At 38.4% G+C, this 12881-nt stretch overlaps 1 long non-coding RNA gene across 1 annotated transcript; it reads right to left on the bottom strand.

Annotated features, from left to right (window-relative positions):
• Nucleotides 1-1019: 1019 nt before the first annotated feature.
• On the bottom strand, nt 1020-6499 carry LOC112654736 (uncharacterized). Its single transcript, XR_003133307.3, has 2 exons — nt 2135-6499; nt 1020-1505 (listed from the first exon to the last, which is right to left on the bottom strand). It is a non-coding gene; the product is annotated as an uncharacterized LOC112654736 (long non-coding RNA).
• Nucleotides 6500-12881: the final 6382 nt, after the last annotated feature.

Here is a 12881-nt window from a genome sequence, read left to right as displayed (position 1 = left end):
CTGTGTTTTATTTATCTTCTGAGAATAAAAGTAATTATTGGAAAGGGTTAGCAAAATACATATTTCAGATTTAAAAAACGATGCTTGATATATTTTTACTTATATAATTATACTTGATAATATATATTTTACTTAGTACAAAAGGAACACAATCAGGTAAAAAAAATTCAAACACTCCCAAAAAGGCATCAATAAAAAAAGTGAATCTCTTCATCAACACCTCGCCCAGCCCTACTTTCCAGGATTTGGATTAATCTACCATGAAAAAATTTATTTTTAGTGTGTGGATTACTTGGTTTGGGATTTTAGGCTGTTTAGGTGGATGGAATTTAAGTATGCATTGGCTTTTAGAGTGATAGGGTAAGGAGGAAGAAAAAAAAAGACATTCTTTCCATGCCCTTAAAGAACTTAATGCTCAAGAAGATTGCCTGCTGGTCTTGCTAGAGGGAGAACTTAACCAGTTCTTTCTTCTGTAAGTGTCAGACTGCTAATAAGAATTTCCAAGGAAATAGGGAAAAGAAAAAAAAAATGTGCTTGAATATAGATATCCCACATGTAGGTTTTCAAAATTTAGTACAAGGTAGGACTTGATCCTTAGTCTTGTCGTCGCTTTCAGTGGAAAGCGACTCTACCAGCATTAATAAAATTAAGTTACTTTTCATATTTGGCCAAATCTCATATAAAACTATTTTTTTAAATGATAAATTACTTTTATCACATAATATTTAGTAGTCATGCTTAATCAACAAGGTCAACAGAAACTTGTAAATATGCTAAATGACACACTCTACATACATATATTTTCGGTGTGGCAACATTAAAGTAATCCATTTCCTTTCCTGATATAGTTTTGCAAACTGGGGAATAAATAAAGATACAAACAGAAAAACTTTTCTTAAGCTGGTAAGATTTTTTTTGTTGTTATTAAGCTGGTAAGATTAACAAGGGTTACAATTATATTTTATTGATAAGTTGAAAACTGACTCTGACCCTAGGAACACAAAGCTCAAAAGTAGCATTTGGTCAGAAAAGTGTGGTAGAGGGTGCACATAAGTGATACCTTGTGGTCTTCATAGTGGTCTATGGGAGGTGATTTTTTTTTTTAATTGCTAAATTGTATTATTAACTCGTAAGAAAAAGTAACTAGTCAAAATTTAAAACATTCTGGTCAAAATGGGCTTGCACATGCCTTTCAAAGCCCTGTTGGTCATAGTCAGGAGGGAACTGCTCGCTGCACATTGGGCACACCTTCCAGTGACTTTCAACATGTTCTTCAAATTTGCTCTGATCATAGTTGGGAGGGAACATTAATTCACAGAGGGGACATATCTTGTGAATGTCAAAGCTGGAATCAAGGCACCAAAAATCGCTGAATAATAAGCATTCTTAATTCTCCTTTTGCAGACTCTTCATTACTAGATATCAACACAAGACAATGTCAAAAAAACAAAACAAAACCCAAAAACGATCTTCAAGGTTTCTTGGAGTTCATGGTTTGATTTAACCTGTGAAAAAGAATGAGTATCAAAGAGCTTTCTTATTCAGGATAAAAAAAAAAAAGGGAGAGAGAGAAGAGTGTTCCTTTCTAGAATGAAGAATGTTCTCTGCATGCAAATTAAAGTTTTCAAATGTCTCAAGATATGGTAATAGTTTTGATTGAAACTGTTCAAAGATGGGTAAAATCCTAGTTATATCAGGTCCTTGGAAATGGGGATTAAAAAATTCTATTCTATTCTAAGGAATTTTATAGTATAGACACAGAATAAAATATCATTCTCCAACAAATGTAAACATTCACTAGAAGATTTAATCATTTGTCCTAAATTCCAAGAGTTTCCTTTCTAGTTAGATGTTATACATTTTTGAACAAGATTTTAATGACGACTTAGGGTAGAGAACCAGCTCATGCTAATGAAGTGAATCAGGCTAGAGGTTTTCAATTGCGGGTTTGCAGACCAGCTTGGGTTTGCCACAATATTTTCACTGGTCCACAATGAAATTAGAACACTAAAATAAACCAGGATGAGTTTTCATGAAACTAAGTGCATTGAAGATCTGTGCTTTAAGCTGTCTGTGTTTGTGCTGCCAATAATACAACTAAAATTAAGAAAAATAAAATAAAAACTAATCTTACCCGGCAAAAGAGAAAAAAATGACAATGCTTTGGTTTCCTCCTTCCACTACATTTGAAATGTTACTTAAAAATACCAAATGTTTCTTTAAAATACCAGAGTGTAGTTATTGCCCTGCCAGTCCGCCAGTTTACATTTTTCAAAAAAATCATCAAACCCTATGTCTCAGGGATGAATCTTCTGAACCACGTTTCCTCAGGTGGTACAGTACTCACAAGATCCCCTATCTAGCAGTAAAAACACTGCCAAAAGAACATGTGACATCATAATTCTAAAAGTTACGGAACTTCTGCATTTCGTAAAAAGGATTTTCTTTCTTTCTTTCTTTCTTTCTTTCTTTCTTTCTTTCTTTCTTTCTTTCTTTCTTTCTGTTTTTGAGAAACACTTGTGAAATCCACATGTATATCAGTGGGATTTATCTTTCAGAATTGGGAAGATATGTTTTGCCAGTCATAAATGAACGGTAATCCCTGTAGACTCAAGTTCAATTCAAAAACACTCTCTCCAGAGCTGCTAAATTTGGCAATCCGCATTCTCTCCTCCATATGCCATCCTTGGGGGATTCTACATACATTGTCCATAATGGTTTCTACTTAGGATGTCTGGAAAAGTAGATATTATGGTCACAGAAGGGCCATTAAAGGGAATTTGAAAACAGATCCATTAAGTTGAAATATTCAATTGTAAGAGTCTTCAGGCTGGATGGACTATGCTAATTGATATTCAAGGACCAACTCCATGCACCCACTCCTTCCATCACAGTCTCTAACTACTCATGCTTGCACAGCTCACCAACCTGGTCTGGTATTATCCCTGGAGAGAGGAATATTAGCAGAACGCAGTGTGCATAAAAAAAAGCACAGTGGGTAAATAATGAATTGTCCCTAAATGTGAACCTCATTTCCATTCCATTCTGTTGTTCAGTGCCTTCACTGTTTCAAATAGCCATCTTTTTTTCATTAATTACATCAGCTCTGCCTTTGTTATGTCTTGTTGGAAAAGAGAAAAGAAAGTTTCCACTCTTTCTCTTGTAGACTGTGGAATGCAGCAGCTGTTGTGTTTTGCAAACATCCAGTCCTATCTTAGAATCTCTGGTCAGTTTTTGAATGGATTTAAAAATGCTTTTCTGTATCTCTGTGTTTGCTTTCCCTGAATTTGTGATTTTGTGCCTCTTCTTTCTCTCTGCTCATCGTTCGTGGCTTTTCTCTCTTTTCCTCCACCTGGCTCTCATTTTCAAGCCTTCTAAGAGTTCTCAAGAGCAACAAATGTATCCCAAAGGTTTCCCAGCTTGGCCCTGTCTCAGCAATACAATTTTGAGATTTTTTTTTTTCTGTTTCTTTACTTTCTCAAATGATTTTCAGGACGCAGTCTCTCTTCTGCGATGCAAACTAGCTCCTCTCTATCCAACAACTTCTCTGTGGTCCTTATCATGGGGCGTTTGGTTAAGGATGCACTTGCAGGCTATTTAGTGCGGCTGCCTTCCCTGACCAGGAATAACACAGGCAGAAATGATTCCCCGACTCAGGACACTACTTCATGAGTCTGAAAAGTTCTTCCCCACTCAGTCTCATCTGATCCCACGAGGAGCCTGCACAGCAAACAGGACAGATGTTACTCTTCACAGGTGATAGATGAGGAGAAATGTGGCCGTAAGGAGTTACAGAACTAGACCAGCAAGCTCGAATCAGGGGAAGAACAGAACAAAAAGTCTGGTCTTTTGTCTTCAGTGTTTTCTCCCATGTTTTTCATGGGTTTCTTTCTTTATCTGTACAATGGAAAAGATGCTAACTTTGTGGTGTTTTGAAGGGAAAAAAAATTTAAAAAGAATTTGGGTAAAACACTTAGGCTCCTAGTAAGTGCTCAACAAATGTTTATTGTTACACTTTACTTGTCATATAACAGATAAATGAGCTAACACGCACATGCATCAGGCTGTGCTGGTCTACAAAGAACTCATTTTTTTTTTTTTTTAAGATTTTAAGTAATCGCTATACCCAAACAAGGGGCTCAAACTCACAACTCTGAGATCAGGAGTCACATGTTCCACCTACTGAGCCAGCCAGGCACCCCCAAGCAGAGCTTTTGAGTAGCCATTAACTAAAATACAATGATTGGAAATTTATGTTTGGTTCCAGCTCTTCAGCAGTAACAACTCTGCTCCCCCTGCATCCACAAGGAAAACTACACACATAGGTTGATTCGTCCATACAGTGAAATCAGTTAATCTAAACGTAATATGGTGCGCATGTGAATAACAGATTCTAGACTCATATCCTGCCTCACATTCTACAAGCCGTTTGATTACGGTTTGGACAAACTATTTCCTCTCTCTGTGCTCAGTTTTTCCTATCTATAGAATGTGGATATTGACCCCTGTCAAATAGGCCTGTTGAAGGCCTATTTATATATATAATTAATATAATTGGGATGTTTAATTGGAATTTTTGGCCAAGGCACCATGATAGATGTCAGGTATAACAGATGCTCAAAATGCAAAATTACAAAGGAAACACTCAAGTCCATATAGATTAGGAGTCCTTTACCCACTTCATTGAGAGTGCATATAGATGCAAAAGGACCAGACAAGCTGAGATTTAGGACAGATTTGTCGGGAGACATTTTTTTTTTTTTTTTTTTTAAGGTGAGAGCTGCACTCTCACCTGCCAGGTGGGGAGGGGTATGTGATGCTGCGTCCCAGTGCTAGGTCAGGTGAGAGAGGTTTCAGCAGAACCACTAAGAGAACATGATAGGTGTTTCCGCGCCCCATGGACTGTGGGCTACCTCATGCCTGAGGAAGTGAAAACATCTGATGACAACAGAGCAAACAGAGGCCCCTAGGAAGTAATTGCACCTGCCTCGTTCTATAGCAAGTGAAAGGTGTTATTGAGCCCACAGTGAAATGTGGACACTATGAATGTGATGCCAACCCAGGGTTTTTATGTTTTTTTTTTAAGGGATTTCCCTCAGAAACATGGTCTACACCAAGGAGAGGAGGTGGTAGGCACACCTATGACTATTCCAGCTGAGACAGCAACTGAGAGAGGACAATGGAGTCCAGCCAAAGCTGAGGCCCAGCCCATGACAACGGAGTTGTACTTAGAGGGTTCCAGGAGGAGTCCCCCAGAAATCAAAAGATTCTTGTATAAGAAGTTGACATCAACTCCCACCCCAACAGCCCCCTGAGGACATGCAATCATCTTAACAAACACGCCTTTTGGGGAAAATTTTTCTCTGCTCCCTCTCTTGCCTTGGCTCAGCCTTCTTGTCCTGCGAGCAGCCAACCAAAAAGCAGTCTGAGGCCCATGAGGACATGAAAACAGGAGTGTTTCACTTCAAATCAAGTTCTAACTTTTGATCGTAACACAATAATGGATGTTTTGAATTGTAAATCAGATCATGTTTGTGATTTGAAGTGACTATAGGACTGTTACCTAAATATAACTTGTGAAGTCATAGGCTGGCCCAGGACGTCATCCAAAGAGGGAAAGGAATAGCCCCACTGAGCAGGATTAAAAGGATGGAGAGAGACAAAAATAAGATTATTTTGTAATTACATCCATGGCCTCTGACTAAAATCAGTTAGGTAAAGAATTTTGAATATAATATGTTCCTCAAGTGATTAGTATTCTTTTTGCTTTGCAGACCTATTTTCTTATCTGAAATAGAAATTTTGAATGCATAAAAATATTAAGAAAATTTAAAATATTTAAAATCTTCCACCCAATAGAATAATAAGCCATCAAGTTTCTGCTTGATTACTTCCCGGAAGAAGGAACTCAGTAGCTCATTAAACTGCCTACTGGAAACCTACAGATGTTAGAAATTTCATTCTTATTCCAGAACAAAATGCATATTCATATGATTTCTATCCATGTGTTCATGTTTTATTTGCTAGAGGAATATAGATCACGTTTAGCTGAAATTCTGTGGGATTTCTTCTCTCATCTACAGAATACTAGAAAATAGTTATGTTTTCCTTTATTCTTTGTTTTCAATCTAAATGTTACCATTTCCTCCAACTATTTTTTCATATAACATAGCATACTGATCATTTTGATCATCCTCCCCTGCAGGTTTTCTGGTTTGTTGATGTCTCTCCTCCCGAACTGAACATGAGGCCCAGATGTAACATGAGAGCCGAGCTAATTTGGCAGCCACATGACACGCATAGTAGGTCTGTGGTCAACTCCAACCCATCAAGTTATTTTCACAGGAAATTCCTCCACAAGTCAGGTCTTCCTCATCCTGTATGTATACAGTTGGTTATTAAAAAGTGAAGAAAAAAAAGTACCTTTGTTATACTTCATTTTGTCAGTTTTACCATAGTGTTTCAGGCTTTCACAAATATTTAGAATCCTTCTCATTCAGATAGATTTTTTTAGAAATTATTTTTTTCTCTGTCCCAGCTCTGGCTATTTGACATTTTGTAAGCGTTCTTTCAAATCTCCACATAAGCCACTGATAAAGATTTGAAGAGGACAATTAGGGATCCCTGGGTGGCGCAGCGGTTTGGCGCCTGCCTTTGGCCCAGGGCGCGATCCTGGAGACCCGGGATCGAATCCCACATCGGGCTCCCGGTGCATGGAGCCTGCTTCTCCCTCTGCCTGTGTCTCTGCGCCCCTCTCTCTCTGTGACTATCATAAATAAATAAAAATTAAAAAAAAAAAAGAAAAAAAATGAAGAGGACAATTATTTTTCAGTATATATCCTTGGATATGCAGATCCTTGTGCACACTGAGTTTCACCGAATTACTGGAATTAGGGTGATACAAGCATCTTCATTTTTATTCAGTATCGATAAATTGCACATTCTTCTGAGAAGTTAAATACAAACAATTTGGTTACAGTTAGATTTCCTTATATGAAGGTGTTGCTGATTGGGAAATCACTATTTACACCGAGTATGTGTGAAACCAGCCACAGAATGCATATGGCAAGGACACCCAGTGCCTAGGGCTGAGCAAGCAACTGCAAGGTCCAGATTCTCATGGTGTCTCATCATATTGGCTTGTAGCATGATTTGGGTTCTGGTCTAACCTTGTTTTTGCATACACTCTAAGCCTAGTTTTCTGGTGCTTTTATGAGCTAAACTTTTTCTTTCAACAAACTCCATTTCTGCTTAAGTGTAGAAGGCCAGAATTATTTTCTGTTGCATACAGCGAAGAGAATATATTTTCCAACTGCTACCTAAATGATAGTTTCCATTTCTTCCTCCAACAGTTTCAGAGCTAGATTTCTCACTTTTGTTAATATGCATATTCATAGAAGTTTAGGCTCTCCTGCAGACTGAGCAACTGCTATCCGAAATGAGATTCACTTTGTTCCTTTTTCTTTGAATGTCCATGCTGCTTCTTCATCTAGGAAATTCATCAGTTCTGAAGAATGTGCTTTCACAGCCTTTCCATGCTCTATATTTTTTTCTTTTCTGTTTTACTCTGTGCTATCATTTAGGTTGTTTCCGTGTTTATTTCTCACACAGGCAAAACAAAAACAAAAACCCAAAACCAAAATAAACCCCAGAAATAAATATATCAGCAGCAGTCCTAAAATTAGCAAATGATCAATACTTGAAGGAGAGAGCTGCATATGGATCAAAAATACACTAGTTTTTTTTTTTTTTTCCTGTTGGAAGTTAACATTATCAGCACCATGTATACATGAGAAGTCAAAAAAATAAAATAGTAAGAATGCATGTCATGTCGTCCTGCTGGCATTAAGCTCCAATCTGATTCCTGTAGTTTGCTTTGCATATTTATACACTAATCCATTGATTGCATATCTTATAATTTTTCTCAAAGCACAATTTTATTTCTTTTACTTACTAGCTCTCAGGGAAAGGAATTCCATTTTTGGTACACAGCTGCATTTTAGTAGGCATATTTTACATAGACTTTAAGAAATGGTTGAATTAGGAGTCTCTAAAAGTTCTGGTCAACAATTCCAATATGTGTATGTGGGGTCCAAACCACCAACCAACAAGCCATTCTCCAACACCAGCACGGTGTTTTAAAACTCAATTCTGACCCTATCCATCTGAAATAGTATCAGATCCCACAGGTAAAGGCTCTCACATGTTGACCTGCCCCAGTTAGATGCCAGCTGCAAGCCTAGGTTGTCACCTGTGCTTCTGACCCACTAGCTATAAATTAGAGGTTCCAACAACCCCCTCCTTAGGCTGGATTAATTTGCTTAAGCTGAGTCACAGAACTCAGAGGAACATTTTACTTATTACATTACCAGTTTATTATAAAAATACTTAATTCAGGAACAGCTAGATGAAAGAGATGCATAGGGCATGGAATGGGTGAAGGGTGTGGAGCTTCCATGCTCAATGCAGGTGCCACTCTTCCAAATTTCCACGTGTTCACCAACGCCCAAGCCCTCCAAACCTACTCCTGGGTTTTTATGGAGGCTTCTTTACATAGGCATGGTTGATTAAATCACTGGCCATTGATGACTGATCCAAACTCCAGTCCCTTTCTCCTCTCAGAAGGTCAGGGGGTAGGACCAAAAGTTTTAATCTTCTAACCTCTTGGCTGGTTACCCTGGCAACTAGTCACCAGCCCACCGCCTTAAGCTTATCTGCTTTCCATAAATTACATCATTAACATAAACTCAGGTGAGGCTGAAAGCGGTTTGTTAGCAAATACCAAGACACCATTATCACTCATCACTTGGGAAATTCCAAAGGTTTAGAAGCTCTGTGTTAGAAACAGGGATGAAGACCAAATATATATTTAATCACAATATCACACTCTCATTGGTTTCTAATAACTTACACTCGAAAAGACCATATTTCATTAAGCTACCAAATAAAAAAGAAAAGTACCTCCGAGTAGAACTCCTGGTCTCTGCAACCTGGGAAGGCTTCTTGGAAAAGTGTGAAATCAAAATCTCTGAAGGTAAGCCTCTGGCATCTGCAGTTTTTTAATAAGCTCCCAAATCCTTTCAGCACACAGTCTCGTTGAGCATTAGTGGCCTAGTAGAAGGTTGATAACACTGTAGTGGACCTACTAGTGTGACTGGCCTGGGTCCCTTCTCTCTCCTGGTGCAGCTATCTTGATTTTCTTCCAGGAAGACACCCTGCTCCACTTCCAGCCAATAGCTCAAAGGAGGCTGGCCCCAGGCTGCCTGCTCCAAGGAGGAAAGCAGTAACTTTGGCCTGGCCAATCCATGCTGATTGGTTCAGGGATCTGATCCAAGCTAGTCCAGTAAGGCTCAATTGTTCCCTTTTGTCAGAACTGTTGGGGAAGAGAAGCATTCTTCCCCCGGGGGTTCTACTAGGGTCCTGCACTAGCGTTGACTAGCATGGGCTAGTGACTGAGAATCACTAGTCAGTCTGTGGGGCTGGGGCACTGAGAGGACTCTGACTGAGAATATGGTCAATTTAGAGCAAAACAAAAATAAGAATAGGTAAAAAGGAGAGCAGGAGAGGAAGGGAGGGATTGAGAGCCTAATATTATTATTTGAGTCCCAGAATCCAACTGTGCCTAATTAGATTAACCCCGGGACTTGTCAGAACCATAATGTATTTTAGTCTGCTCAGCCTGCCATCACAAATACTGTACACGGGGTGGGGGGTGGGGAGGGAGGGGACTTAAGCAATAGGAATTTATTTCTCCTGCTAATGGTGACTGGAAGTCCAAGATCCAGATTCCAGTGAGGCCAGTTTCATCCTGAGGTCTCTTCTCTTGGCTTGCACACAGCTGTCATCCTGCTCACAGAACCTCCGTTTTGTGCGTCCCCAGGAAGAGAAAGATGGGTGTGAGGCAGGGGATCAGGTTGTTATTATAAGACACTGATCCAATTGTGTCAGGGCCCCACCTTTATGAGCTTATTGAACCTTCATTATCTCCTTATATGCCCTATCTCCACATATAGTTCCATTGGAGGTTAGGGTTTAACATATGAATGACACAGTCCATAGCATGACTCAAGAAATTCTCCCTTTTTCCCCCAGAGGCAATGGGTAGGGTTTTCAGTCACTTAATAGAACAGAATTCCAAATGCTACAGTCCTTGCTGTTGACTTCAGCACCCAGCCCTATCTAGTTCTATCCTTCGGTGTTGGTCTGACTTAAAAGCAGACCAGTGCAGTGGGCAACAATGCCTTTAGGACAGAAAAGGCCATCTAGTGTGATGGTTCAAAAGAAGGCCTCTGGAGTCCGACTGCATGGGTTCCAATTCCAGTGCTGTCGTTTTGTAAACTTCCTCTGCCTAAATGTACTCATCTGTAAATGGCATGGACAAAAGTCCCCACTCCTAGAGTTATTATGAAGATGCGATATATGGATATTCATAGAATACTTAGAAGAGTGGCTGCTACATTTGCTAAATACACGCATAGACCTGCATTAAATCTCTGCTTGTGCACTTAACCAGTGGGTGACTGCACATTATCCAACTTCTCGGAGCTTCCTTCTTCTAAGGAGGAAAAAGATGAACTGCCTTCTTTGGGTAATAGCACAAAATACACTTACTAGCACAGGTCCTGACACAGTAAACACTTAACAGATGTGTGAACAAATGGATAAATTGCAATTAGAGAAAGAAGTTTCCCTTTTTAGTCTTGAAATTTTCACTTTGAACTTGAGCATATTTAATTTTGAGCCACTTCATAGATCTATTAGATTCATCTATTTTTCTCTCTTTACTTAAGAAAGCATCAGTTACCTAATGCTCAAACATAATTACACAGAAATGACAGTTGGGCCCAAATGAATCAGAATCATTTAGATGAGCATTTGATAATGGTGCTCTCCACAATTCCTACAAAAGCTGGCACTGAGAAAACACTGGTGTAAAGCGAAGTCTAATGGGAGCTATGTAATTAGCAACTATTTAGTTGGATTACTTTTCTAAGAAACTTTCTGTAATGAAGCAAACCATTAGACTATTAAAATTATACTCTCTATACTGAAAATAAAGACCAGAAAAGCAGAATGGATTGCTTCTTTCTGACTTGTTTTGTAAAGCTTATTCAAAGTCAGGGTTCTATCTGACTTTAAATGAGACTTATAGTGGAATTCCACTTCAAAGATTCTCTTGAACTGCTGACTTGAGTTAGGAAAAAAGAAAAAGATGTTAATTGTGTGATTTTCCAGGCAGATTCACATCATAAATTAAATTTTCTCTATTTTGTCAGAGTTGGTCTCAGAAGCAGACCTCTTTGTCTTACCAGGGAAATGGAGTCTTGTCCCAAATAGACTATGAAGGTTATTAGAGATTTTGTTTCTAATTTACACCTTAAAATTTTTCTATTTTAAAACTATTCCTATAAAAAGTGAAATAGTAAAGATATGTTTAAAGAAGTGAAATAGTCTTTCATCCTACACATACATCCCCCTCGAGTCTTATCTGCCTGAGGTAGCCAATGTCATCAATGTATTTCCTTTTTTATGAAAGTTGAATCATATTGTACATATCACTCTACACTTTTTTTGTTTGTTATTGGTATGTGATGGACCTCTCTCCTCCAGGACAGTACAGGCATAATATTCAGGCAAGTGTACACCAGAATGTATTCACCAGACCATTTGTTTTCAGATTTTATTTTTTTGTCACCACAAAGAATGTGTCAAAAAATATGTACATGTTCTTATGTTGACAAAACATGAGATTTCTCTAATGTGCAGTTATTTCAGAGTAATTTCAAGGTGCTTACAAACATAGTAAGAAAATAATAATCTTTGTTGACAGAAAACATTGATAATGAAGATAAAAGAATGTAAAGAATAAATTTAAATAATTTAGGGCACAAATGATCCCATTAACTTTTGTGATGTAGTACGTGTAATATCAACTTTTCTAAATCATTCCTAGATCTCCGAAGAAAGCCATGAAGTTTCCATACTCATATGAAGGCCTTGGGTATTGTCAAAATGTGGTTACAGCAAAGGTTCCAATGCCCACCACCTACAGATTTTTATTTAGTGGGTTTCGAGTGGGGCTCAAGTAGCTTTACTTTTGTATGTATGTATGTATGTATGTATGTATGTATGTATGTATGTATTTATTTATTTAAAGATTTTATTTATTTATTCATGAGAGAGACAGAGAGAGGCGGAGACACAGGCAGAGGGAGAAGCCTTGCCTTGATCCGAGGACTTGATCCGAGGACCCCGGGATCATGACCTGAGCTGAAGGCAGACACTCAACGACTGAGCCACCAAGGTATCCCAGGGTAGCTTTACTTTTCAACAACAACAAAAAAAATCCCCAAGTGGAATTCCTAGGTGAAAATACAGGGTTTTGCAAGCTTTGGACTAGACCAGGGGTAAGCCAAGTTCAGCTGTCCACCTGTTTTTTATAGCCTGTGAGCTAAGAATGGTTTTCACATTTTTAAATGGTTGAAAAAAAAATCAAAGGAAGTATATTATTGCATGATATTAAAAAATTCTCCACAATTCAAATTTCGGTGTCTATAAAAAAGAAGTGTTATTGGAATATAGCCACACCCATTCATTCCGTATCATCTACGGCTGTTTTTGTGCTGCAACAGCCCAATAGCGTAGTTGTCACAAAACATATGGCAATAAAGCCAAAATATTTACAATCTGTCCCCTTACAGAAAAAGTTGTGCCAACTCCTACTAGACTAGATGATCTCTAAGGTCCCTGCCATATCTGAATGTATTCTATTCTCTGTAGTTATTTAGCTCCTTTAATATGCAAATAACATGGAGCTGGTGGGAACATGTAGAGGCACAAGGTGTAGGTGAAGCCCACACACCAGGATGAGTTTCTTTTTA

Source organism: Canis lupus, chromosome 15, assembly GCF_003254725.2.
Source record: "Canis lupus dingo isolate Sandy chromosome 15, ASM325472v2, whole genome shotgun sequence".
Classification (NCBI taxonomy): Eukaryota; Metazoa; Chordata; class Mammalia; order Carnivora; family Canidae; genus Canis; species Canis lupus.
The sequence above is the reverse complement of the archived record's forward strand: the minus strand, read 5'-3'. Positions and strand labels throughout refer to the sequence as shown.